At 56.0% G+C, this 24,876-nt stretch overlaps 1 non-coding gene across 1 annotated transcript; it reads left to right on the top strand.

Moving 5' to 3' along the window:
* The first annotated feature begins 14,039 nt into the window (after window positions 1-14,039).
* On the top strand, window positions 14,040-14,153 carry LOC112306623 (U5 spliceosomal RNA). Its single transcript, XR_002974953.1, has one exon. It is a non-coding gene; the product is annotated as a U5 spliceosomal RNA (small nuclear RNA).
* The last annotated feature ends 10,723 nt before the right edge of the window (window positions 14,154-24,876 follow it).

Consider the following 24,876-nt stretch of genomic DNA (forward strand, 5'->3'; position numbering starts at 1 on the left):
CAGTGCTCCTAGGAGGCTGTCCCTGCCACCAGGCAGTAACAGTGGGGGCTGGGTTCAAGCTATGCCTTGTCATCTGCTAGCTGTGTGACACTGGGCAAGTGAATTCTCCTCTCTGAGCCTCAGTTTTCATGCCTATAAAATGGGACAATAGTGGCCCCTCCCTCAGGGCTTATTGGCCGGGTTCCTTAGCTAATTCAGAGGCCCGGAAGACGGGGTACCATCTGCCGTTACTATTTTTTGTTTGCTTATTGTTTTTATTTTTTTATTGTTTTATTATCATCACCAGCAACGCCAGTGGTCTGAGTGGGTCCCTTGTGGTCTAGGGCTGTGTGGCCGTGGACAGAGAGCGAGTCCAGGGGGGTCCGGGGGTCCCCAGGCTGAGCTCTGGGGTGAGGGGTGGGCGCCCTCCCTGCTGCGGAGCTGCCTCCCTAGTGCTGAGGCATGGAAATCGGAGAAGCAGATTAGGAGATGGCAGATGGAAGCGCTCACGGGCTGCTGACACAGGCACTCCTGGCACTTCCTGAGTGGCCTCTGGTCTGGGGGAGTCAGCGGGCTCCTGACTCCCTGGTGGTCTTCTACCTCTGGGGCCTGGCAGCTCCTCTGCTCAGGCCTTACCCACTTCGAGGTCTGTGTTTTGGCATCAGAGGGATCTGGGTGCAAATTCCGTCCCATTGTGCAGAAGCTGTGTGACTCTGGGCACACAGCTAGACCTCTTGGAGCCTCAGTCTGCTCAGGTATATGATGGCGATGATGGTGGTACTTGCCTGTTGGGTTCGGCCATGCAACAAAGTCCTTACTGAGCCCCTGGCTGGGGCTGGCTGGGTGGTGGTGAGGCGAAGCGGATGCAGCCTGGAGCAGAGGAACCTGGCAGTCTGGGGCGGGGCGGTGGCACGAATGGCCACATTTATTATTGAGCCCTCGCCATGGGCCAGTCGCGGTGCTAAGTGCTGGATGCTGGCTGACAGTCCCACGTCAAAGCTCACACACTGAGTTGACAAGCAGGGACTGGATCCCAGGCTAGGCTGACCCCGAGCATGGGCACAGAGTCCCTCTGTAACATTGTCTACTGGCCTCAGTTTCTCCTTCTGTACCCTGTCACTGGGTTGCGTGAGGACTCGTGACCGCGTCAGTCTGTCTTTGGGGGTTGTGGTCCCAGGTGGGGGGCCCCTGTCGGTACCTTTGAAAGTTCTGAATCCACCATGTTTGGGGATGTGGCATGTCTAACGGCACCCCTGGGGACAGTCCCCTCACACCCCTCTGCTGGCAGGAGGCCCCCTTGTCCTGCCTCTGTCCCTCTTCAGGCTGGTGGGGAGGGCAGCTCCGTGCCCCTCCTGGCTTGACTCCCAGAGCTGCAGTGCAGCTAATAGAGTTGTGCCCTGCACAACCCAGGGACAGTCACTGCCCACGTTGTCACCTCAGTAGGGTTGCTAATGTCAGGACAATTTCCTGAAAGATGGAAGCAAAGTGAAGCCAGAGTGGCTGTTCCTAATTCTCACAGAGATGCTACATGAACCAGGCTCACCTCTGCTTTGGGAGAATGATACCTCAGCTCAGTGAACTCCTATTCAACCTTCAAAGCCCAGCTCCACTGATCCCTCCCCAGGAAGCCTCTTCCCTCTGTGTGGAGTCAGTCACTGCCCACTTCCCTGCCCAGGGCTCCCTCAGCCCTTTTCTCCCCTCTGTGAAGCTGTGAGCTCCTGGGGGGAGTGATGGCTGCTCTGAGTGGGACTCCACCCAGCCCCTCACCCTTGCCTGCCCAAGGTGAGTGTCCATGAGCATCGTGGAAGGCCAGCCTGTGCCTGAACCAGGAGGTCTTACGGAGTTTCGCAGGCGCCTCTAACTGTGGATCAGGGAGGGCTGGCCAAGCTCCTGTGCAGCACCCTTTTACGGAGAGAAACATCGAGTCTCAGAGCAAGGAAGGTCCCACGGGTGAGTGACGAGCCCTTGTCCTGACTCTGCACGGGATGTCTACGTGGTGGGGAAGCCTCCAAGGACCAAAGGACAGACTGGCCATAGGGACAAGGACTTGGAGATACCCGGGCCACCGTCTCCCTGTCCTCGGTCCCCATGGCCCTGGAAGCCATTTTCAAGCAGCTCCCTGGTGAATTCCTGGCGTGGAGCCAGGCTGTGCGATCCCTTGGAGACGGCTCTCTGGCAAAACAGTGGGACCAGGGCTGGGGTCTGAGCTATGGGTCTGGGGCCCGGGGTGAAGACCAGCCTGAAGCTGCCTGGACCCCAAAGTGACCCTCTCCCACCTGCTGGGGGGTACCTCCAGCTCCCCTCCTCATCCAATCCACTGCACCCTTCTGAGACTTATTCCTAGGCCTCGGAGGCTGGAAATAATTCGCTGACAAAGCCCTGTCCCCAGCAGGTGCTTTAACTCAGCAGTTCCCAACCTTTTTGGCACCATGGACCTGTTTTGTGGAAGACTGGGGGTGGGGGCGGAGGTGGAGCTCAGGTGAGCTTTGCTTGCTGCTGGGTTCCTAACAGGCCTCATCCCGGGGGTTGGGGACCGCTGCTGTAATTGGTTTTGTGGGAGCAGGTCCGGGAGCATCTATTTAGAAGGAAATAGAAATTACGGCGGTGCTGCCTGTCCCTGCTCAGTAATGGTGGCTGCAGAGTGTGTCTGTGCGCGTGGTGGGGGAAAGGTGGCTTTGAGGAGAGCAGAGGCCAGGTCATGGGTGTGCAGGTATGTGGGCCTGGGGTGTCTGAGGCGGTGGGAGAAGGGGCTGCGGCCCTGGCTCAGCCTCAGCATCAGGGCAGCTTCCCAGCCTCACAGAGAAGGTGCTAGGAACGGGCGGTGCAGGCGCAGGGACGTGGCTGGGGTGAGAGATCAGGGGCCTCACCCCCATCCTGCCTCAAAGGCCCTGTCGCCCCTGCCCAGCAGGCACCTTCCAAAATGTGAATCACATTTGGAACTTGGCTCCAAGCCCTTCCTTAACTCCCACTGCCCTCAGCATAAAGCAGTCCTAAGCTTGACATTCAAGGTCCCTCCATAGTCTGTCCGACCTCCGATGACCTCCCCAACCGGGTCATTCTTTGCTCTTATCCCCAACTACTCCTCATCAATAGCCTCGTCTTCCCTCCCGGGCTCCTGTGTGTCCCACCCCGTGTGTCCCACCCTGCGCTAGCCCTGCAAGTGCCCTATGTCCAAGGAGAGCATCATCACTCTCATTTTACAGATAAGGAGACGGAGGTCAGAAAGGTCATGTCACCCGCCAGAGGTCACACAGCAGGGCTGGGGCTGGGACCCATGCCTGTGGAGTGTCCAAGCCCATACTCTTAACCACCGAGGTATGGAGGGAACTAGTCAAGCTCCCCCACGCCTCTCAGCCCCATATCTTCCCGGGAAATACCCCTGCCTGCATTTGCGGATGACAAACTCCTACCCATCCTTAAAACCTTGTGCTTAAAACCGCGGCTGAGTCCCGGGAGGGGCGCGGGGACTTTGGAGGGCTGTCTGCTGTGACTGGGTGGGGGCAGAACGGTGTCCCTCAAGGCACCCCCGGGGGGAGGAAGAGACAGATAATGCTAGAGATGATTCAGATCCACCCCGAGCCGCTCCGTCGACGCCCCGGGCCGGGAAGCCTGCGCGATCCGGACCGCAGGTGGCGCCACGAGGCTGCGGTTGGAGCTCCCTGGCGGCTCCTGCGGCCGGGCCTTTGGGCGGCGCGGGGCCGCAGCGCGAGGGGCGCGGGCACCGCTGCCGGGTGTCCTGACTGTTCCCGGTCCCGTGTGTCCGTCACCGGGGCTGTCGCTCCAACGGTCGGCGGAGACCCCCGCACGTGTTTGGGGCCCGGGGGTCTCACCCCGGCCGGCCGAGGCCGAGGCCCAGGCCCAGACGGACACGCGGGCATCAGAGAGGCAGACCCTCGAGCGCCCGGACCACCTCAGTACACCGTCCCAGCAGCGGCCACCACCGCAGGGCCTTGGCGATGAATGCCGCAGAAACGCGGGTCTTCCAGTGCGCCGCGCCGCGCAGCGGGTGTGCGCGGGGGTCCCTGTGGCTGTGTGTCCGCGAGTGCAGATCCACTCGCGACGTGAGTGCAGCCACGAGCGGGAACAGGGACTTGCTTTGGGCTATGTGTTAGCAGGGAGACCTGCCTGTGGTGTGCATGGCTGTGAGAGGTGGGGCGGGTGCTGGCACGCGTGTGTGGCTGGGCTGTGGACTCTTCCTTTGTTCCCGCCCCTCCTCCCCCGCAGGCCCTGTGGGACGGTGGGAGAGCAGGGAAGGACCCAGGTCAGGAGCTGCCCACACGGGGCAGTGGGCAAGGGCGGGCAGAGCTATGGGGGTGTCTCTTCCTCCCCCATCAACTTCCCACCTCCAGGCCCTCTGAACGGGAGGTGGTCACAATCCCTAGGACAAGGGACTGGAGGAGTGCAAGTGGGTGTGTGCGTGTGTGTGAGTGCATGTGTGTCTTTGTTTGGCATCCTCTTGCACTTGCACTCGGCCTCTGGTCTCTAGGGCTTTCCTGACTCCAGGCCCAGGGAAGCCTGGGGCCCCCTTGAGGGGTGAGTGGGTGGGGGGTGGGATTGACTCACCCAAGCCCCAAACCTGCAACGAAAGAAAGGGCCTTGGAGGTGGTGAATGTCTGTTAGCTGACGGTTTTCTAGCCTGGGGACTTTCAGGTCCTTTCCAGCTCTTTCCGAATCCACACATTTCCCAAGGAGCTGCCCTTGGCTGGCTCTGCCCTGGGAGGGGTGGAGGTTGGGAGAGGGGGTTTAGAGAGAAGCAAGCCCACCTGGGTCAGGTGTGCCAGTCCAGCAGAGCAAGGAGGACAAGGTGGCTGCACCTGGGGGAGGTAAGTGATTAGAGGAGGAGGTGGGGAGGGGATGGCCTTGCAGGAGCCAGAGCTTGGGGATCCTCAGCAGCAGAATAAAGGAAATCTGGACTTTCTACCAATTTTCAGGGACCACAAGAACCCTCCCCCCCCCCACACACACAGTGAGGGGCTGCAGGAGTGAAGGAGCGCCATGGCAGAGGCGGGGCTCCCCCCTCTTGCCTCACCCGGATCAGGGTAGGGGTCTGCAGTTTCCCTGGTGGGCACAGAGCCCCCTCCTTCAGCCAGGGGAAAAGGAACCAGGATGGCGGGAGAGAGGGAGGCTGGGAGGAGGCAGGGGAACTGCTGGGCTGGACCCAGGTTCTGGGGAGATGCTCTGGGCCCCTCCCAGAGCCCTGCCAGCTCAGTGACTGTTGTCACATCCATGAGATGTCCTGACCACCCCTCCCTCCTCATCCCTCCTCTCTCTCTCTGACCACCCACTGCCTCTTCCTGTCCTCCAAGCCTTCAGCTTCCTCCCCTCTGAGCCGCTCTCCACAGGACAGCAGGGAGCTCTTAAACCCCAACGTGACCTTGAGCCTCACTGGCTTAAAACAAAGTCCCGGGCCTTAACCCACGTACAGGGCCCTGTCTGCCCCTTAACTTCCGTCCCTCTGCGCCCCTCATCCTCATCTGCTGGGTGAACTGGCTTCTTCTGGCCCTGGCACCCCTGAACACACACAGGGTCTGGCAGAGTGGTGCGGGGCCTGGGGTACGGGGTCTGAATCAGGGCTCCCCTCTCTCCTGGCCCTGTACCCACAGGCAGATCCCACCCTCTTTGAACCCCAGCTCCCTAATCTACAGGGTGGTGGGTACCCCATTTCAGGGGCTTGTGGCACCCCACGGCCTGGTACCCAGAACGGCCTGGCCCCTGTCAGCCATGACTTTATCATCAGCTCGTTTGGGAAGTCCCATCCAGCCTCATGACCCGGCTCTCCAGGGCACTCTCGCCAGCCCCGCACAAGACTGGCCGTCCCTCCTCGCTTGTCCTTCAGGGTTTTGTTCCCACAAACGTGGAAGGACCAATGTCTTTGGAGTGGGGCCATCATCGCCGCCACCACCAGCGCTGGCACTGCCTTATCTCCAACCTTTCCCGGTTGCTCTGACCCAGGGAGGGGAGGGGCAGGGCCTACCCGGCTGTGGGGGAAGAGAGCCCTGAGCGGGACCCGGAGAATAAAGGCACACCGGGGTTTTGTCATCATTTTGTTCAGGAAAGAACATCCAGTCTAAGAAAAAGTCTTACAAGAGTTTATTTGAGCCAAACTGACCACAACTGCCAGGAAACAACATCAGCGGATTGAGAAAAGGCTCCGGAGAACGGCAGTTTCGCAGCTTATTTTCTACATTAGAATCAAAGGCAGAGATGTAAGGAGAGTTACAACGTGTGGGCGGTAGATTAAGGGGGAGGGAGGAAGAAAGGGGATGTATCTGGGATTGGACAGAAAGGCAAAACAGAGAGACACATGCTTGTTTTACGTTGGTGGGTATAGACAGTTAACACCGGACCTTTGTAGCACCTGGAGATGGTACTCGGGGATCAAAATAACAGTGAGGGGCTCCGTGGCCGGTGCTCTGGGGGGAGGCTGTGTCCTGAGGGGTCTGGAAACGGGATTACTGTGACATTTCTTTCTTTTTGAAGATTTTATTTATTTATTTTTAGATAGAGAGGAAGGGAGGGAGAAAGAAGGAAACATCAATGTGTGGTTGCACTCATACTGGGTGCGCCCCCTACTGGGGACCTGGCCCACAACCCAGGCATGGCCCTGACTGGGAATCCAACCGGTGACCCTTTGGTTTGCAGGCCGGCACTCAATCCACTGAGCCACACCAGCCAGGGCTATTGTGACATTTCAAAGGTGTGTTATCCTAGATGCAAAAAGACAATGGACAGGCTCACTCCAGGTAGAGACTGACCTTTGTCGAGGAAGCCACAGGCCTAGGACGTGCCTACCCACCATCGCTCGCTTCTAGTCAGGGGTTTCGGTATTCAGACCACCCTATGAGGCCACGTTGGTCTCTGAGTTTGTAAAGCCCACCACGCAGGCCTCCCCCCGAGCTTGTCAGGTTTAGCGTGAGGCCTCTTTTTCATCCACAATTTTCAGATAATTGCAGCGACCAGGAAAGACTGCATTCTATCCTGGACAAAGGAGGAAGACATTTGAGTCCTGATGAGGCAAAATTTGACCTGAGCAAACCACTCCGGCAGGGAGGGGGCACCCCGCCAGCTGGAGAGAGGCAACTTGATTACATTCAATTCTTTCCAAATGCTTGTTTTTTTTCGTTGTTTTTATTGCCTAGTTTGAAGAAAAATGTACTTTCTTCCCATCAGAGAACAAGAGAATGATGATTTCTATTTACCGCGTACCTGGTTCTCACTCTGTCTGTGCTCCCATCCCTTGCAACTGTCCGATGTTGCTGCTTCTGCTTCCGGGAAGTTATGGAGGGAGGTGAGGGGGAGCACAAGCCCCCACCACTTTCCATGGAGCCTTCCCCCCTCCTGGCCTGTCTCACCCCACCCTCCATCAGATCTGCGCTCCTTGGGGGCAGGTCTGCTGGCTCTGCCCCTGGCCCCTGGCCCCCAGCGGGGCGGGGCCCAGAGGAAAGATATGGGGAGGGTTTGAGGGACATTGAAGGCCTGGGGGCGGAGCTTTTCTTTATGCTGCACTAGTCACTTATTGAGCACCTGCGGCTGCTGGGGTCCCTGCTGAGTGCCGGGCCCTGCCTCAGGGGGGCCCCAAGTCTACCACGGGCTGGACTCTCATTACATGTTATTTGACTTTAAGAAGTTCAAGAGCTCACAGCAGGGCCTGGTCTCCGCTGGGTGTGCTGGAGCTGGGACCTCAAGGGTGAGACAATGAGGGGTCCAAAAGGACGGTTTAGACAGAGCGACCAGCGGGGCAGGTGCAGGCCCTGAACAGGAAGGGTGTCATTTTTGAGGAGAGGGAGGCCGGCCATGGTGAGAGGGGTGAGTGGTGCGGACTAAGGCAGGTGAGGCCTGCAGGAGTCAGCGTGCAGGACCCCGGGACACAGGAAGGAATTTGGGCTTTGTCCTCAGAGGGAAAAGAAGGGACTAGGAAAGAAGAGAGGGCCAGGTCAGGGGGCTTTGCTGGGCCCCAGGCTCCCTGGTGTCTTGGTCAGCAGAGCAGACCTAGATTCGAAGCCTGCTGGTCCTCCACCTCATGTGCCAGTCGGGGAAGCCTGGATCTGGTCCAGGGAAGGCCAAAGAGCATTGTCTCTCCAGTCAGAGAGACCTGGGTTCAAATTCTGACTCTCCCATGGAAAGGCTGGCTCTGTGTTGAGCAGCTGGGCCTCTCTGAGCCTCAGTCTCCTCATCTGTAAAGTCGGAGTAATGGTAATTCCTGCCTCCTTGTCTGGTTGTTGGAAAGACTGAAAGGAGAGGACAGGTGTGGAGTACTTGGCACGGCACACAGTATGTGCTCAATAAACTGGGACCGTTGTTATCACTATAGATTTTAGATGCACCAGTAAAAGACCTTTGCAAATGCTATTGCCTTCATCCAGAATGTCCTGGGCCAGCTGGTGTACCCTCCTTTTCCTTCCATGCCTATGTCAGGGGTCTTGTCTGGAAGCCCCCTGAGCTCACTGCAGCACCCGGCTGACTCGGTTCGTCCCTTTGCGTGCCACCCATGCGTGATGTACCCTCTTCACAGCAGTTTTCACAGCAGTTACTCACCGATGGCTGCCTCCCTCTCCCAGACTGGCCTCCGGGGTGCTGGGTCTGACTATTCTCTGTGTTACCAGGGCATGGCCAGAGGCCCCAGGACCCCCAGACCATGCTTTCTGGGTCTCCACTTGAATTTCAGGTCTCTTTCCCGTCAGAGGAACAGGGCCTGGGCTGGCTCAGGAACAGAAGGACCTGGAAGTGGGGTGTGGGAGGCCAGACAGCTTAGGGAGCAGCCACCTCCACACTGGCCTGGGCTGGGCTGGGCTGGGTGAGGAAGGGGCTCTGAGGTCCAAGGTGGTGAAGGTGCCTGTGGTGCAGGCAGATGGCGGTCAATGCCACGTGCGAGGTGGTGGTCATCTTTGCCTAGGCCATCCTTGAGCGCAAATATAGGTGATGAGGGAACAAGAAACGGGAGGGCCCTTCCGGGGGTCAAGGTCCAGGTGGGCAGATGGCCTGGGCCCGAGGGCAGGGGCAGTGTAGCCAGGCCCTGCGTGCAGATGAATTCCAGGCCTTTCTCCTCAGCCTGAAAGCGAGACCCAGTCGGCCTGATACCGGGTTTCAAGTGGAGAGGGGGGATTTTACTGCCTCGGTGAGGGGAAGTGGCAGAGAGGCAGGGGGTAGACGGCTTTCCCGGAATCCCAGATCGCGCTTTAATAATTTGTTTCAGAATTAATGTCCATTCACGCTGTCTACCCAGTTCCAGCTCATTGGAAGATTAAATAAAAGCCCGCGCCCCTCCCCCAAACGGAGGGAGACCAGCCCTGTTCTTTCCGACTGGGCTGGCTGCCTGAAGCCAGTGCAGGAAATAAATCTCTCAGAGAAAACCACTTTGCTCACACGCTTTCAATCCAACAGGGCATAGTGGCCCCAGTCACTTCTTGTTTTATTTAGCTGATAATCTTTTATTGTATCAGGAGACCCTTGCGAGCGTGGTGTCTTTACAGGCCCGAGGCTGCCCCAAACAGCTGGAGCCCGGGAGCTCAAGCTCTCTTCCCTCCCCAGCGTCCTTCCCTGCTGCGGGGGCAGGGCCAGGAGGGGACAGACCGGGCACAGGCCAGGCCCTCTGTGGGGGTGCAGTGGCAATACATTCACTTGTGGGTGCCAGGCTTGGGGCACCCAAGGCGGGGAGTCTCACCAGCCAGTGAGGCCCTGGGCACAAGTCCAACTGAGGCATCACGTACCAAACAAACACACACCGTGCGCCTGCTCTGCGCCAGACTCCAGGAATGAGAGGTGAGGAGGCAGACAGACAGACAGACAGACGCCAGCCTTCGTCTTACTGAATCACCTGAGTTTCCTGCTCTTGTACCCTTTTCTGTAATTCCGGCCTACTTTTTCCCGTTTGGTTTTTAGTTCGTTTGACATATCACGTACAGAAGCCAAGAGATTAATTAATAATATTTAGAAATGGTAGAGGCTGACAGAGTATTCCAAAAATAAGTAAAAACAAGCCCTCACCTCAAAGGGCCACATGACTGGACAAGGCTCACGGACATCCGTCAGTCTTGGGGTGAGGAGAGAAAGTCAGACGGCCCCGAGATACGAAATTACTACTTCATGCAACATTGATGGTTTCCCCCTATTATTCTTTTTGCCATGCCTCTTTACACGCGCATCTGTTAACCTTGTTATGCATTAATAACTCTCCCGCACAGACTCAGTCCTTCGAGTTTATAAATCACGGCCACCTTATCGTTCAGAGTCCGGCCTGGATGACTGGAGTATTTTGTATCCTCACTCGGGTTTGTAATGCATTACATAACTAAAGACTCGGTCCTGACTTCCTGGACACGTTGCTCGTGTTCGCATTTCCTAAAAACCCTGTTTGTTGAAGTTCATTATAGACTTACAGGAAGTTGCAAAAACAGTATATGGAGAGTCTGAACGACACCCCCCACAAAGGTAAGATTTTGTGAAGCTCTGATACAAAATCAAACCCAGGAGATCACATGGTACAACCCTGTTCCGGAGACACAGGCTGACTCAGATTTCACCAGGTTTTACACCCTCTCGTTTCTGTGTTTGTGTTTTTATTGCAGTTTTATCCTATGTATACAGACTTGTGTGACTCAGACACACTTTACAATTATTTCAATTTTCCCTAACTTCCGAGCTGAGGTGTAGCTTTCATGGTGAAGGTGCCCAGAACTTAAGTGTTCATGTGTGAGCACTCCCCAGGCGGCGCGGCTGCTCCCACCTCTGGCGCCGTGGAGTAGACCTGCCTGTTCTTGAACTTCGGTAACAGTCTGCGCTCTCCTGAGTCTGCGTCCTTCCGGAGGGTGAAGTCTGGGCAGTCCTCACGGGCACCTTCGGTCAGAGGTACAGGTGGATATTTCGTGGCTGGCATGAGCCACAGTTAGGCAATCTGTGCTGATTCCATTCATTCGACAAATACAACTTCTGGCCAAGATGGAGGCGTAGGTAGACACACTGTGCCTCCTCTCACAACCAAAAGAAGGACAACAACAAATTTAAAAACCAAAAACAACCAGAACTGACAGAAAATTGAACTGCATGGAAGTCCAACAACCAAGGAGTTAAAGAAGAGACACTCATCAGACCGGTAGGGGGGCGGAGACAGGCAGCCAGGTGGAGAGGATTCGCAGCTAGGCAGCCGCTGGTGGACCCGGGTGGGCGGTCCCACATTCACGTGCAGAAGAACTGGGAGGAACAACTGGGGAGCGAGATAGATCAAGTGCAACCCAGGGCTCCAGCGTGGGGAAATTAAGCCTCAAAATCCTGAATGAAAACACCTGTGGGGGTTGTGGCAGCAGTGGGAGAAACTCCCAGCCTCACAGGAGAGTTCATTGGAGAGACCCACAGGGGCCTGAAACGGACACAAACCCACCCACACAGGAATCAGCACCAGAAGGGCCCACTTTGCGGAGGGGACTGGAAGCCGGTAGAGAGCTGAGCAAGCTGCACTGTTCCCCCTTGGACCCCTTCCCCACATACAGTGCCACAACGCCGCAAAGTGTGTTGCCCCACACTGGTGAACACCTAAGCCCCGCCCCTTACTACATAACAGGCCAGCTGAGACTAAAAAAAATAAAAAGGCCCAAATGAAAGAACAGATCAAAGCTCCAGAAAAAATACAACTAAGTGACAAAGAGATAGCCAACCTATCAGATGCAGAGTTCAAAATACTGGTAATGAGGATGCTCACAGAAATGGTTGAGTATGGTCACAAAATAGAGGAAGAAGTGAAGGTTATGCAAAGTGAAATAAAGGGAACCAACAGTGAAAGGAAGGAAACCAGGACTCAAATCAATGGTTTGGACCAGAAGGAATAAGTAAACACTTAAGCAGAACAGAATGAAGAAACCAGAATTCAAAAAATGAGGACAGGCTTAGGAACCTGTGGGACAACTTTAAACATTCCAACATCCAAATCATAGGGGTGCCAGAAGGAGAAGAGGAAGAGCAAGAAATTGAAAACTTATTTGAAAAAATAATGAAGGAGAACTTCCTTAATCTGGCAAAGGAAATAGACTTCCAGGGAGTCCAGGAAGCTCAGAGAGTCCCAAAGAAGTTGGACCCAAGGAAGAACACACCAAGGCACATCATAATTACATTAGCCAGAATTAAAGATAAGGAGAGAATCTTAAAAGCAGCAAGAGAAAAGGAGACAGTTGCCTACAAAGGAGTTCCCATAAGACTGTCAGCTGATTTCTCAAAAGAGACCTTACAGGCAAGAAGGGGCTGGAAAGAGTATTCCAAGTCATGAAAGGCAAGGACCTACATCCAAGATTACTCTATCCAGCAAAGCTATCATTTAGAATGGAAGGGCAGATAAAGTGCTTCCCAGATAAGGTCAAGTTAAAGGAGTCCATCATCACCAAGCCCTTATTATATGAAATGTTAAAGGGACTTACCTAAGAAAAAGAAGACGATCAAAAATATGAACAGTAAAATGACAACAAACTCACAACTATCAACAACTGAACCTAGAAAAACCAAAACCAAAAACAAACTAAGCAAACAACTAGAACAGGAACAGAATCACAGAAATGGAGACCACATGGAAGGTTATCAGCAGGGATGGGGAGCAGGGAGAATGGGCAGAAAGGTACAGGGAATAAGAAACATAATTGGTAGGTACAAAATAGACAGGGGGAGGTTAGGAATAGCATAGGAAATGGAGAAGCCAAAGAACTGATACGTGTGACCCATGGACATGAACTAAGGAGTGGGGGGAAATGCTGGAGGGAAGGAGGGTACAAGGCAGAGGGGGATAAAGGGGAGAAAAAAATTGGACAACTGTAATAGCATAATCAATAAATTATATTAAAAACAAAACAAAACAAACAAACACCCATGGGTCTGGTTCCGGGCAGAGCCCAAAGAACCTTTATGGTGGGAAGGCACGGGCGCCACATGGTGGGTGAGTTTAGGATCCGATCGTTTGAACAAGTCCAACGGTCACCAGACAAGCAAGGACCTTGTCTTCACAGGGCTGTCCTCGCTTCAGCCCCAGACGCTGGGGCTTTCTGGCGGGAGAGGGTGGGACACTCCTTGCTACAGGCTGAAAGGATTCCCCTCAGATTCACATGCTAAAGTCTTAACCCTCGTGCCTCAGAGTGGGACTGTGTTTAGCAATGGGGTCTTCAAAGAGGGGATTAAGTTAAATGGGGGCCCTAATCCAGGACAGCTGATGTCCTTGTCAGAGGAGGAAATGAGCACACACGCAGAGGAAAGGCCGTGTGAGGACCCAGGGACACGGCGGCATTTACACGCCAAGGACGGAGACTTCAGCGTAACCCAACCCTGCCGGCACTTTGATCTTGCACTTCTAGCTTCCAGAATGTGAGGGACACCCAGTTTATGGTACTTTGTTTCGGCTGCCTGAGCAGACTAATACACTCTCCAGTGTATTAATCAGCACTTTGGGGAGTGAGTGGGACAGCTCCCCGGGATCTGGTACCAGGTAATATACAAGACACACACACAGTTACATTTGAATTTCAGATAAAGTAATCATTTGTTAGCATATATGGAATGGGACGTACTCATACTAAGAAAAATTCATTGTTTATTGAAATTCAGATTTAACTGGGTACCCTGTATTTTCATTTGCTAGATCTGGGCACCCGGGTTGGAACTAAGGCTGTGGCTCCCACCTGGGCAGGGGCTCAAGGACACGCGGCCAGCCCTCGCTGCCCAGCACGGGGTGAGAGCACAGCAGCTTCCCGGGTCTGAGCCACTCTCCCCAGTGGTTCTGTCTCCCGCACAAACATATTTATTGGGCCTGATGGCAAACAGATTATGCTCGTCCCAGGAAGGGCAGCTCGAAAGAGAAAACCTTGAAGTCCGGGAAATAATGATGAGGGGAGTTAAATTAAAGTGCATAAAACCCTCCCGAGAGATAACGTCAGGGTGAGTTACAGGCCCGATAGGGGGCTGGGGGCTCGCAGAGGGGGCTCAGAAAGGTCGCCCGGCGGTGCGCGGAGGACCAGGAATCGTAAATATGGGGCAAGATGCTCAGCCGGGGTTGCCGGGGTGAAAATATTGGGGTCACTCCAAAAACAATTATCCTGCTTGGTTTGCTCTTCAGGTCTTGTAAATCTTTTACCTTTTATAAAAGATTTCGGTGGAAAGAAGCACTTTGGAAGCTTTAACTGATTTTTGTGGCTGCTTCTTGAGGGTTCTGCTAAAATAAAACAATAAGACAAAGGGAAAAAGTAATTACCCAGCATTCTTAAGGGCACGGGATGGTCTGACATTTCTTCTTGAGAATTTAGGCTGCCCGGGGTTTCGACTCACTCCCTTTGGAGTCTGGTGACAATTTAACAATTAATTTGTTCTGTCTTGAAACCAGTCACGGTGGGGCTTTTGGTGCCCAGGGGACCCCAATTTGGGGGTGGACGTGGCCGCTGTGTGGGGGTCATCCCCACTGTCGAGGCTGCCTTCTTGCCTAGTGTGGCCACTGTCTTGGAGGACGTGGACCAGGGCTCAGGTGCCCACACAGATCTCCTGAAGCTGGAGAACAGGTGTGGGCCAGGCCTGGCCTCAACATCACTCCAGTGTTCCGTTGCATCCTCTGTATTCTCTCTCCTTTTTTTAAAAGATTTTATTTATTTATTTTTAGAGAGAAGGGAAGGGAGGGAGAAAGAGAAGGAGAGAAACATCGACGTGTGAGAGATACATACATTGACTGGTTGACTCTCTCACGCCCCCAGCTGGAGGCCTGGTCCACAACCCAGGCATGCGCCCTGACTGGGAATCAAACCGGCGACCTCTCAGTTCTCAGGCTGGCACTCAAACCACTGAGGCACACCAGCCAGGGTGCATCCTCTGTATTCTCATTGTGTGTCCAAGGGGACCCGGGTTCAAGCTCTGTGCCTCTCTCTGTGTCCCAGGACGGTTGGCGACACAAGCAGAAGGCACTTGTTCCACAAGAGTTTATCGAGCACTTGCTGTGTGCCAGCCATTGTGTTGGGCCCTGATGCCTTAGGCTCAGCCAAAGTCTTCATCATTTTTTTTAAAGGTTTCTTTTATTTGAGAGAAAGGCAAAGGGAGAGAGAGAAAGAGGAACATCTATGTGAAAGAGGAATGCTGATTGGTTGCTTCTCACATACACCCTGACTGGGGCTCAAACCTGCAACCTGAGCATGTGCCCTGACCAGGAATCGAACCAGCAACTTTTTGGTTATGGAATGATGCTCCAACCAACTGAGCCACACCAGTCAGGGCAGGGCTTCATCTTTAAGGCAGCCATTTCTTAGGTTTCTCTGTCCTTCTAAACATACACAGCCACAAAACTGGCTCAACCTCAGAACTCCCTCTCCCACCTACTAGCTCATTGAGTTCTCACGACCGTGGAGAGAAGGGATTCATAGCCCCATTTTACAGGTGAGGAAACAGAGGCTCACGGAGGTGAAAACTGGCCTGATGCCACACATAGAAAGGGAGGTGGAACTGGGATTTCAATCCAGATTCCAGAACTGTGTTCTTCCCTAAGTCCCATGCCTCTTAAAAAAAAACAATGAAGGGTTAAGATTGTGGGACCTGGGTTGAAATTTCTGCCCTGCTCCCCGCTGGTTGTGTGACCTAGGGTGAGTCAGTGAGCACCCGGGCCTCACTCTCCTCATCTGTATGATGGGCACAGTGCTGTAGCCCTGCCAGTGGATGTGGTACAGAGGCAAGGAGCATCTGGGTGGGTACCGAGCCCAGGCCTGGAGCCTCTAGCACTCTCTAGAGGTGGAGGCTGTTGTTTTTATGTGCATATGAGAATTTATCCAATCGTCATTTGCTCTCTGCCAACTTCCAATAAGATATACCGTAATTATTTGAATTGAATAAATGTGTGTCAGGTGGGACTCAGACTTCCTTTAGGTTTGAGCCAGACTGAAGAATAGGACAGGGACAGGGACGGGGGTGGGGGCTGGGGGCTGGGAGTGGCCATGGGCTGCTGGGCCAGGCTGTGCCTGCTGCAGACTAACTCGGAGTGTTCTCGTAGGAATACTCATTCATTCATTCACACATACGTTCAACAAATGGCATTTTGTACCAGGTGTGCTCCGGGTGCTGGGGACACAGTGGGTGGGGAGCAAGATAGACTTGAGTCCTCTGGACCCAGAGCTCCTATTTGGGGGTAGGAGACAGATGGGAGCCAGAGAGGCGGGGGACAGCCATTGCTGTGTGGGCCAGGAGGGCGATGATGGCAGCCCGGACGAAGGTGGAGTGGTCCTGATGGTCCCCAAGGAAGTGTGTGGGCAGTGTGTGGGGAAGTGTGAGCCGCAGAGAGGTGAGGTGACTTGCCCAAGGTCACAGAGCTAATAGGTGGCAGGTGGGTTTGCTTGATTCCAGACACCACGCTCCCGGCCAGTGCCTGAGGTGGTTCCCCTAGGGTTGCCCGGAACAGCGTGGCTAACCCCCATTCCGTGCTGCCCCCGTCCTGGAAATGTGAACACGCGCTTCGGTAAAAAGGGCACCCCTCCTGGAGCACAGTGCACGGTGGCCTGTCGAAGGCTCTGAGGGGTCCTGCCGGAGAAGAACCCGCCTAGCCATGTCAACGCAGCGCTTCCCAAACCTCTGTGTCCACAGAATACTTTTGGGGACCAGGCCCCCTTTTAACGTCCATTCACAAGTATTTGTTGAGCACGCACTATGTGCCAGGCACTGGTGAAGAATAGCAGGTGTGGTCCCTGCTCCAGGAAGCTGACAGTTGGCCTCGCCCTAAGGACGAGCGTCTGGGCAGGCGACTGTGTGGTCACCACCTCCATGCTCCTGACTTCCTGCGGACAGAGGGACACGCCCCCCCAGGAGCCCCTCCCTGGCCCAGTCAGGGCTGGCACTGCTGACCCGCTGCAGCCCCCCCAGGAGCTAGTGCTCAAAGGTGAGGTGGCGACAGTGAGGGTGATGGGGGGGACCTGAGGGACAGGTATCCTCTCCACCTGGGGGACCAAAAAGACATAGAGGAGCAGTGGTGACTGACAATCTGGGCCTCCGAGAAAGGGAATGTGGCTCGGTTCTCTAGGGCCTGGCTGTGCTGAGGGTGGCGGCTTGTTAGGGGAGCTCGTTGGCCCCCATCCATCATGGGCTTCCTCTCCTACAGTCAAAGCGCTTTGGCTAAGACGATGACGTCAGGGGGTCAAGGCCACCCAGCGCTGTACCCTCCTAGATGCTCCGTAAAGCAGTGGTGGACAGTACAAAGGGCACAGGTGGGCTGTGCTAGCCCTGCAGGCTTCCTGGAGGAGGAGGTCCTGAGGTCAGGCCAGCAGGCACTGCACAGCACAGCTCAGGCATCTGCAGGGAGGCTGTGGATGGGATGGTGACAAGCAAGAGCTGGGGGGCCAGAGAGGCCCTGTTCAAACCCTAGAGCTGCTGTGTGATCTTGGGAAAATGACACAACTCCCGAGCCTTGGTTTCCTCATCTGTAAAATGGGATAACACAGGACCTCAGGTTGACCCCTAAGGCCTTAACCAGGGTGGCCAGAGGAAGACCCCCTCGCCCCGGTGGATGTTGGCCCCCCATGGGAGGCAGGAGAGCCATTCACATCCCTTTTCTGTTGGAGAAACTAGAGACTCTGGAAAATACTTCTCGACCTGAAAAAGCCCTCACTGGACACCCCCGTGGGTCTGTTACAGACACAACTCTGCAAATCGGATGTGACAGGGAAGTGTGGGCCGAGGTGGCGGCCAGCTGTTCCCCTGTGGGGACGGCTGCGGAGAGGCCGAGCACTGCCTCCCCCGAGGGCGACGCCGTGCCTGGAGCGCAGGTGTGGGAGCCGGCGTGCCCTTGCCTGGGGGTGGGGGGTGAGTGGCCGCACATGGATTAAATTCACACTCGTGTGGTCATGTACTTGCTCACCCCCCCCAGGCAGTGCACACACATGCACCCGCGTGTGGAATGTATATGTACACCCATTCACTCATGCACACAACATACACACTCACACACTCACACTACTGCTCCCGGGGACACTGAGGTTGAAGGGAGGCCCTCGGACATTTGGGGCTGGTGTTAGAAGCAGGTCTGCGTCTCCTGAGTGCCCCTTCCTCGCTGGGCAAAGCCCCTTCACCCTTTAAGCCTTCTTATTGTGGAATGATGTTATCGGCCCCTGCTTCTTGGTGACTTTGAGAAACTACAAAAGAGTGTTTAGCACAGAGGTTGGCACCTAATTACTGCTGAAGAGGTCCATTGATTTTACTGGTCCTCTGTCCCCTTTCTGCTCTGGTAACTAGAGCCCCTTCCCCTGAGCCCTGAATCCTGAAGGAGCTGCCGGTCACAGTAGCCCAACCCCACCTCAGGGATTGGCCCAGGGATGGACATGTGACTCCTGCCAGGCCAATCAGAGACCTGGCCTGGGATGTGTATATGGTATTTGGGAGTGAAGTCCCTCCTGAGGCTCCGAAGACTTGTCCATGTCCCTCTTGCCATGTGGGGGACGCTCTTCTCAGAAGGAGAGAATGAGCCCAGACGGGGGACAGTAGAGCTGAGGGTGATGAAGGTGCTGTAGGGTGGCTGCCGAACTCCTGTCTACCAGCGACACTTGCATTGACGAAGGGCTGTTCTCGGTGTTGGGAGGTGTGGGTGTCAGCTGGGAGCTGCTCCTCAAGGGCCCCCCCCCACCCCTGCAGCATCCTAGGCAGGGACAAGGCAAGTCCCTCCCCCTAAGCCCCCTCCTTCCCCAACATGGGTGGGAGAAGGCAGTGATCCAGGCGTAGTCACCAGGGGCCCCTTTCCGTAGAGGGTTTATGGGGTCAAGATGAAGACGGCCATTCCGCAGGCGTCTTTGCGACCCCTGCGCTCTCAGCCCTTGTGGCACCAGAGCCACGGCCCTGCAGCAAGGCCCCCGAGTCCACACATCTCCCATGCACAGGGTTGCCCTTGCCTGGCACTCTCCCTCCTCCTGCTTGGAGGATCCCTCTTGCCTCAGAATCTGTCCTCCCCAGGCACCCACCAGCTTGTCATCCTCCTGTTAGAACCACTGGAGCCAGGGCGAACCTTTACCCAGGAGCGTTTTCAGGTATGTGGGGGAAGGATGTGCCTGCTTGCAGTCCCCAGGCACAGCAGCTCCCGGGACAGACATCTGACCGCCTGAGCCCCAGAGCATGGGTCTGGGCCCAGGGACCATGCAGCTCTGAGTCTGGTCATTTCTGTACTTGTTGAATGAGTGCTGAGTGCTTACATTCCTCCAGAGTCGGGGAACTCACGCCCCATCAGGAAACTCTTCTCATCTGCCTAGTGGCCACCTGGGAGGGATTCTGTCTCCCACCCATGTCTTCCTGTCCCAGGATGGAGACGTGTTCTGTAAATATAAGTTAACAAGCCTGCTGCTTTAGCCACAGACACCGGTCGGAGCCCAAACGGTGGCTCTTCGCCGTCGATCGATGCATTATATCATCCCCTGAAAATGATTAGAAAGCAGAGCTGTCCATCTCACTGAATTTCATGTCTCCACCTTGTAAATTTCTGACACTGGTTAGCGACTGCTTGGACAGACGGCCGAGCGAGCACTTTGCTACCGCCACGTGTTCACAGCAACCCCTCTCGTGCTGGCCCCTCCCTCCCAGCAGCCCCACGAGGAAGCCTTGGTTAGTTCTGCCCGTTTCTGGGCCCTCAGAGAGACCGAGGTTTCACCCAAGGACCGTGCATGGGGACTCACGCAGGGGGTGTGGGCCCAGGTCAGCTCAGCCCCTGAATCCAGAGTGTGAGGCTGGTGGGCTGAGTGCCCCTGCGTTGCTGGGTGACTGAAGTCTCGCTCTGGGAACTGGAGTGGGGTACAGATCCGTCACGGAGAGATGGTCTGGCTCGTGCATGTCGTCACTCTGGACCCCTAACAAGGCCAGCCAAGTCACCCGGGAGGTCCCCTCCTCTGTGGAGCTGATAACCTGCTCATGACCTTTGACCTCAGCCTCAGTTTTGGATGAAGAAACACAGAAAGCATGCTGAGGTCCCTTGTCGGCAAGTGGCAGAATGAGAACTTGAACCGGCTGCCCGGCCGCAGGGCCCAGGCTCTGGACCGCCAGCCATCTGACTCCCCCGACCTGGGCCACTGCTGTGGCGGACCCTCCCAGTGCCCCAGTACAGCCACCAGCCGCAGCCACTCCCTCCTGTAAGGGAGCCCAGACTACAGACACCTCCCCAGGGTCCCAGGGTTTGGCTTGGACACTCTGCAGCCCAAGGAGCAACTCCCAAGATGAGGGGGGCATGGAGGTTTGGGGGTAACCTGGCTTCTGAACTCTCTGCTAATTTGCGGCCTCCCCCAGCCCTTTCCGCCAACGCACATCAGCTGGGCCCTTAAAAGAGTCGAGGGCTTGAAGAATGCTAAAAATTTAATGTATGTTAAAAGGGTATTAAATTCTAAAGTAAAATTTACATGGAAATATGACATTAAAATATTTTTAGCTTTCAGGAAGCTGGGGGCTGGAGTGCTATAATATAGACAAATTTTATCATTTTAAAAAGAATTAGCTTCACAGTATTTCTTATGTATTCGTAGAGTTAACGCATAAAGATGTGAACTCTGCCTGGGGCGACTGGGCTGAGGCAGGCAGGTGCCCCAGAGAGAAGTGACCGAGGGGGCCCCGGAGGGAGGGCGCAGGCCCCCAGCTGGGCCCTGGGGCTTCCCTGGGGGTTCAGGGCTGCCCCCTGAGCCCCCGCCAGGAGAGGGCCTAGCCTGTGTGCCCAGTGCGTGTGTGACAGGGCACCTTCGTCTCCCGATCCCCTGCTGTGCGTGGGCCTATGACATCATCTTATTTACTCCACCTGAAGTGAGGATTCCCTGAAGGTGGGATTTTACCCGCTGAGCAGAGAAAATGGCTCAGGGAGGTTGAGTCACAGGTCCAACGTCACGCAGCAGGGAGGCAGGTTTTCCTTCCTTCTGCAGGTCCTCAGCTCAGCCTTGAGATTCTTTGAGCACTCACCCACCTGGCCGCCCTTTGTCACCGGTTCCCTGGGGCTGGCGCAGGGCTCCTTTGGGTCCCAGCCCTGGCCCGGCCTCCCCAACCCACTCTGGAGCTCCTCGGGGCCCTCAGTCAAAGCCGGCCTTCCCAGCCAGGTGAGGGGCCCAGAGGACGCTGTTTTCTGGGTTCCTACTCAGGGCAGCCTGAGGGCCTAGAACAGCCCCTGCCTAGAGGATGTGCTCAGACATCTGGGGGTGAAGGGGTGAGTGTATGCATAGCAAACGCTCTCTGCCACCACCCCCATGCCAGGCTGGGGCTGGGGCTGGGGCACCCAACTATGACTCAGACCCCGGCTCCCAGGAGTGGGTTTGCCTTTTGGAAGTCTGTGGCTGAGCCCTTTCTAGGATGGGCCACAGAAGGCGCATGAAGAGGGTGCTCGGAGCCGGTACTGGCTGTGCTGTCCCCAGCGAGGTGTGTGCTGACCCTGGCGGAGGTGAGGGGTCACTGGGGAATCACTGACCCTTACAATGACGCCTTCCCTGCCTGTCTCCAGGGTCAGAGGATCTGGCTCCAGGAGGGGTGGAGGGTGGGGAGGTGGGCATGTGTGGGGGGAGCCAGAGGGGCTCCTCTGCCTGCCAGCTCTGTGACCCTGTGACTCAAGCCAGAGACCAGCCCATCTGCAAAGCCCAAGGGCACCAGAGGTCAGGGTGGAGAGAGGGCCTGGCACTTGATGTTCCTGTCCCCTCCCTGTCACAGCCATCCCAGAGAACCTGAAGTGGGAGCCCCAGCCACACCCCTGAGCCCTCACCACAGAAGCAAGCTCTCTTTCTATCTCCATTTTACAGATGGGAAAGCTGAGGCTCCAAGAGATTCAAGATGCCCTCGCCACGAGGCTAGATGAGGGTGGGGCTGTGATTCTCACCCAGGCCTATGTGACTCCAGGCCACGCCTGCGTCCTGGCTGCCGGAGGAGGCCCCAGCCCCTCTGCACGTTGACAGCTGAGAGCCCCGGCAGCACACATCCCTTGGGCTGGGCCAGAGTGAGGAGGGCAGCTCAGACTGCAGCCAGCTCTGGTCCCAGGAGAAGGCCCGGCCGCAGCAGGGGGGTGGGGGGTGGCCCGTGCTGGTGGAAACAGCCGCCCGCTGCCTGGTGGGCACCTCCGGGAGGTCACTCATTGGCAGTTAAAAATCTACTGTGACTTGTCAGAAAAATGAATGAATGGGCACATTATTTTTTCATTCCAGACCTCAGCATCTGTTTGTCTAATCAGGGAGGAGAGTAGGGAAGTCGGGCGAGGGCTGCAGAGTGCGTTTTATGGAAGTTTTCCTCTGTCAGAGGAGTTTAAATGGGTAATGAACAGGCCGCAGTGATTTGAAATATAATCCCATTACGCTGACGAGATTACGGGGCTTCACAGCTCACTCTCCGGGGTTTGCAGCGAACACCACCCTGCTGGGACTTGGCATCTAAGCAGAGGTGTTTGGTGGGAAGGCGACAAGACAGGCTTAACCCTTTCTGCTCCTTGGCTGCTTCCCAAATAGCAGGGACCTCCCAGCGGAGCCTCAGCCAGGCCTTCGGCCACATCGGCTGAAACGGGGGCCGTGCAAGACCGGGGACAGCCTGTGGAGACAGGTGTGAGGTGGGAGAGCTAACTCCGCCACTTCCCAACTGCATGGCCTCCAGTGAGGGGCTTTGCTGCTCTTTGCCTCAGTTTCTCATCTATAAAATGAGAGTTAGGTGGACTGAGAAAATGGTTAATAAAATAGTAATTAGCCCTACTCAAGGGCTTAAAAAGAGGTGGGGGCAGGTGCTGATTCGGGACTGGAAAGTTCCAACCTTCAGTCCCCCTGAAGTAGGCATCGCCATGGGACCAATTCTGGCCACTGAAACATGAGTGAAAGTGGGAAGTGATGTGTCACTTTTGAACCACAGTTATCTCATTTTTGCTGTCATTCCCTAGCCCTCTGTCCCTGCCCCAGCCTTTGTAGAAGCCTGAGGATGGCTGGACCCACGGCTGACTGCGTGTGAAGAGAAATGTTAAGTCAGTGAGGCCTTGGGGCTGTTCGTTGCTGCAGCAGAACTCAGCCCATCCTGACTAGCCAAGGCATCTAATTCTCACAATGCCCCTTAGAAGTGGGTATTGTTGTTCCCATTTTACAGAAGAGGAAACTGAGGCTCAAAGAAGTAAAGTAGCTCACTCAAGGACACACCAACCAGGAGGCAAAGCTGGACTTTGAGGCCATCTGCCCGACTCCAGGCTCTGCTTTTCAAGAGGGCGGCTCCAGGACTTGGACTGGGTGTGGGCCCATGGTCCATGGCCCCAGCCAAACTCCTTGTCCCTAAGGCAGAGGGCCGAGGCCTGGCTCCCGTGTGCCCTCTTTCCTGGCACTGAGGAAGCTGGTCTTGGCAGCTGCCATGGGCAGCTTCCTTGGGCTCTGAAACTCAAGGAGGGGACAGCTGGGCCCCTATACAGAGGGCACTGCTGGGAAGCACATGGCATCCAGGCAACGGAACTGAGGGGAGAGGTCAATGTCATGCTGCCGTTTATCAAGCACTCAGGTACCACATGCTGTCTCATTCAGTCTGATCCTGGCCATGAGAACTGGGCATTTTGTCCCGTTTTATAGACACGGACACTGAGGCACAGAGAAGGCAACCCCTTACCTGGAGGGTGTGAGGCTGGCAAGCAGAGTGTTGGGAGTGGATGCAGTCGTGAAACCTCACCTGAGGCTCCCCTGATCCTTGGACCACCGATGCCCACGGGGAGCGGTGGGATGGATCCCATGCTTATCCCCAACTCAGAGGCAGGAACATCATGTGATGTGCTTGAGCTCACAGGCCAGGGCTCTGGGTGCCGGGGTTTGACCTCGGGGCTGTACCCTGGGCCTCTGAGCTTGAGTTGGGGAAGCCCCTGCTCTTTCCGCATTTTCCCAGGCCCTCCCTCCCTCCTGCAAGGAGGGAGCCCGTGGCAGCCCTGGCAAGTCAGGGGCAGGAGCCTGTGCCACACACGGATGTGGGCACTGGGCGAGGGGAGAGGGCAGCTGGGTGGGGCTGGCTCGGATAGAAGCACAAACCCCTTCCCCTCACTCCTGCCTCCCCTCCCCCATCTCAGGGCCGCCTCTCCTGCCCAAACGGAAGCCGCCATCCTCGTAGGGCTGGGAAACAAACGCTGTTGATGCTGCGCCCGAGTCAGGGTGTGGGATGGGTGGGCCCTTATTCTGCCCCCACACCAAGGCTGTAGCCTCACTGCCCCAACCTCCCAGCCTTGGCTCAACCCCTTACCTTGCCACAGGTGTCCTGGAGCTCCACAAGGGGAAGGACACTCTGGTGCAGGGGAACAACGAGAAGCTGTGACGTGACGGCCCTGGCCTGGTGCTGGCTGCTCAGCACAGGGTTCAGGCCTCCAGGCCTTGGCCCTGCTGCTCTGTCCTCTCACACACCCGCTCTGCCGGGCACCTTCCAGGCCAAGGCTGGTCTCCGCAGGGCTTGCCTGGCCATCTCTGCCAAGCGTCCTACTGGCCACCTGCCCACCTCCTGGCCTCACCACTTTGTGTCTTGCCAGCTGAGTCGGGGTTCTGCGCCCCTCTCAGGCCCTGATGCTTGCAGTCGGGGGGAACAAGGAACTCTAAACTGCTGGCAGGTCTTCAGGGAAACAACAGGGGCGGGGACCATCTTCCAGCTTTCTAACACATGAAGAGAAGACTCAGAGGGATGTCAAGGGGGTCTTCAAATAGCTGATGGGCTGTCTGGGGCGGTGGGGACACCTGTGACCCCTGGGGACTCAGGCAGGAGCGCCGTTAGGAGGCGCCTCTCACCGTGGAAGAGGAATCTGACCTGCAGAGGCCGGCAGCGCGGTGCTGAGTGGATCCTGGCGGGCCATCAGTGGTCAGCCAGGGGGGCCACATGGGCCAGCAAGGAGAACGATGATCTGAATGGTGCTGAGCGCCCTGTCGCTGGAGGTGTGCAAGCAGAGACGCAAAGACTCTGGCAGAGAACACCAGCTACTTCGCAAGCAGAGGA

This window comes from Desmodus rotundus, chromosome 1 (genome assembly GCF_022682495.2).
Source record: "Desmodus rotundus isolate HL8 chromosome 1, HLdesRot8A.1, whole genome shotgun sequence".
In the NCBI taxonomy this organism is placed as follows: domain Eukaryota; kingdom Metazoa; phylum Chordata; class Mammalia; order Chiroptera; family Phyllostomidae; genus Desmodus; species Desmodus rotundus.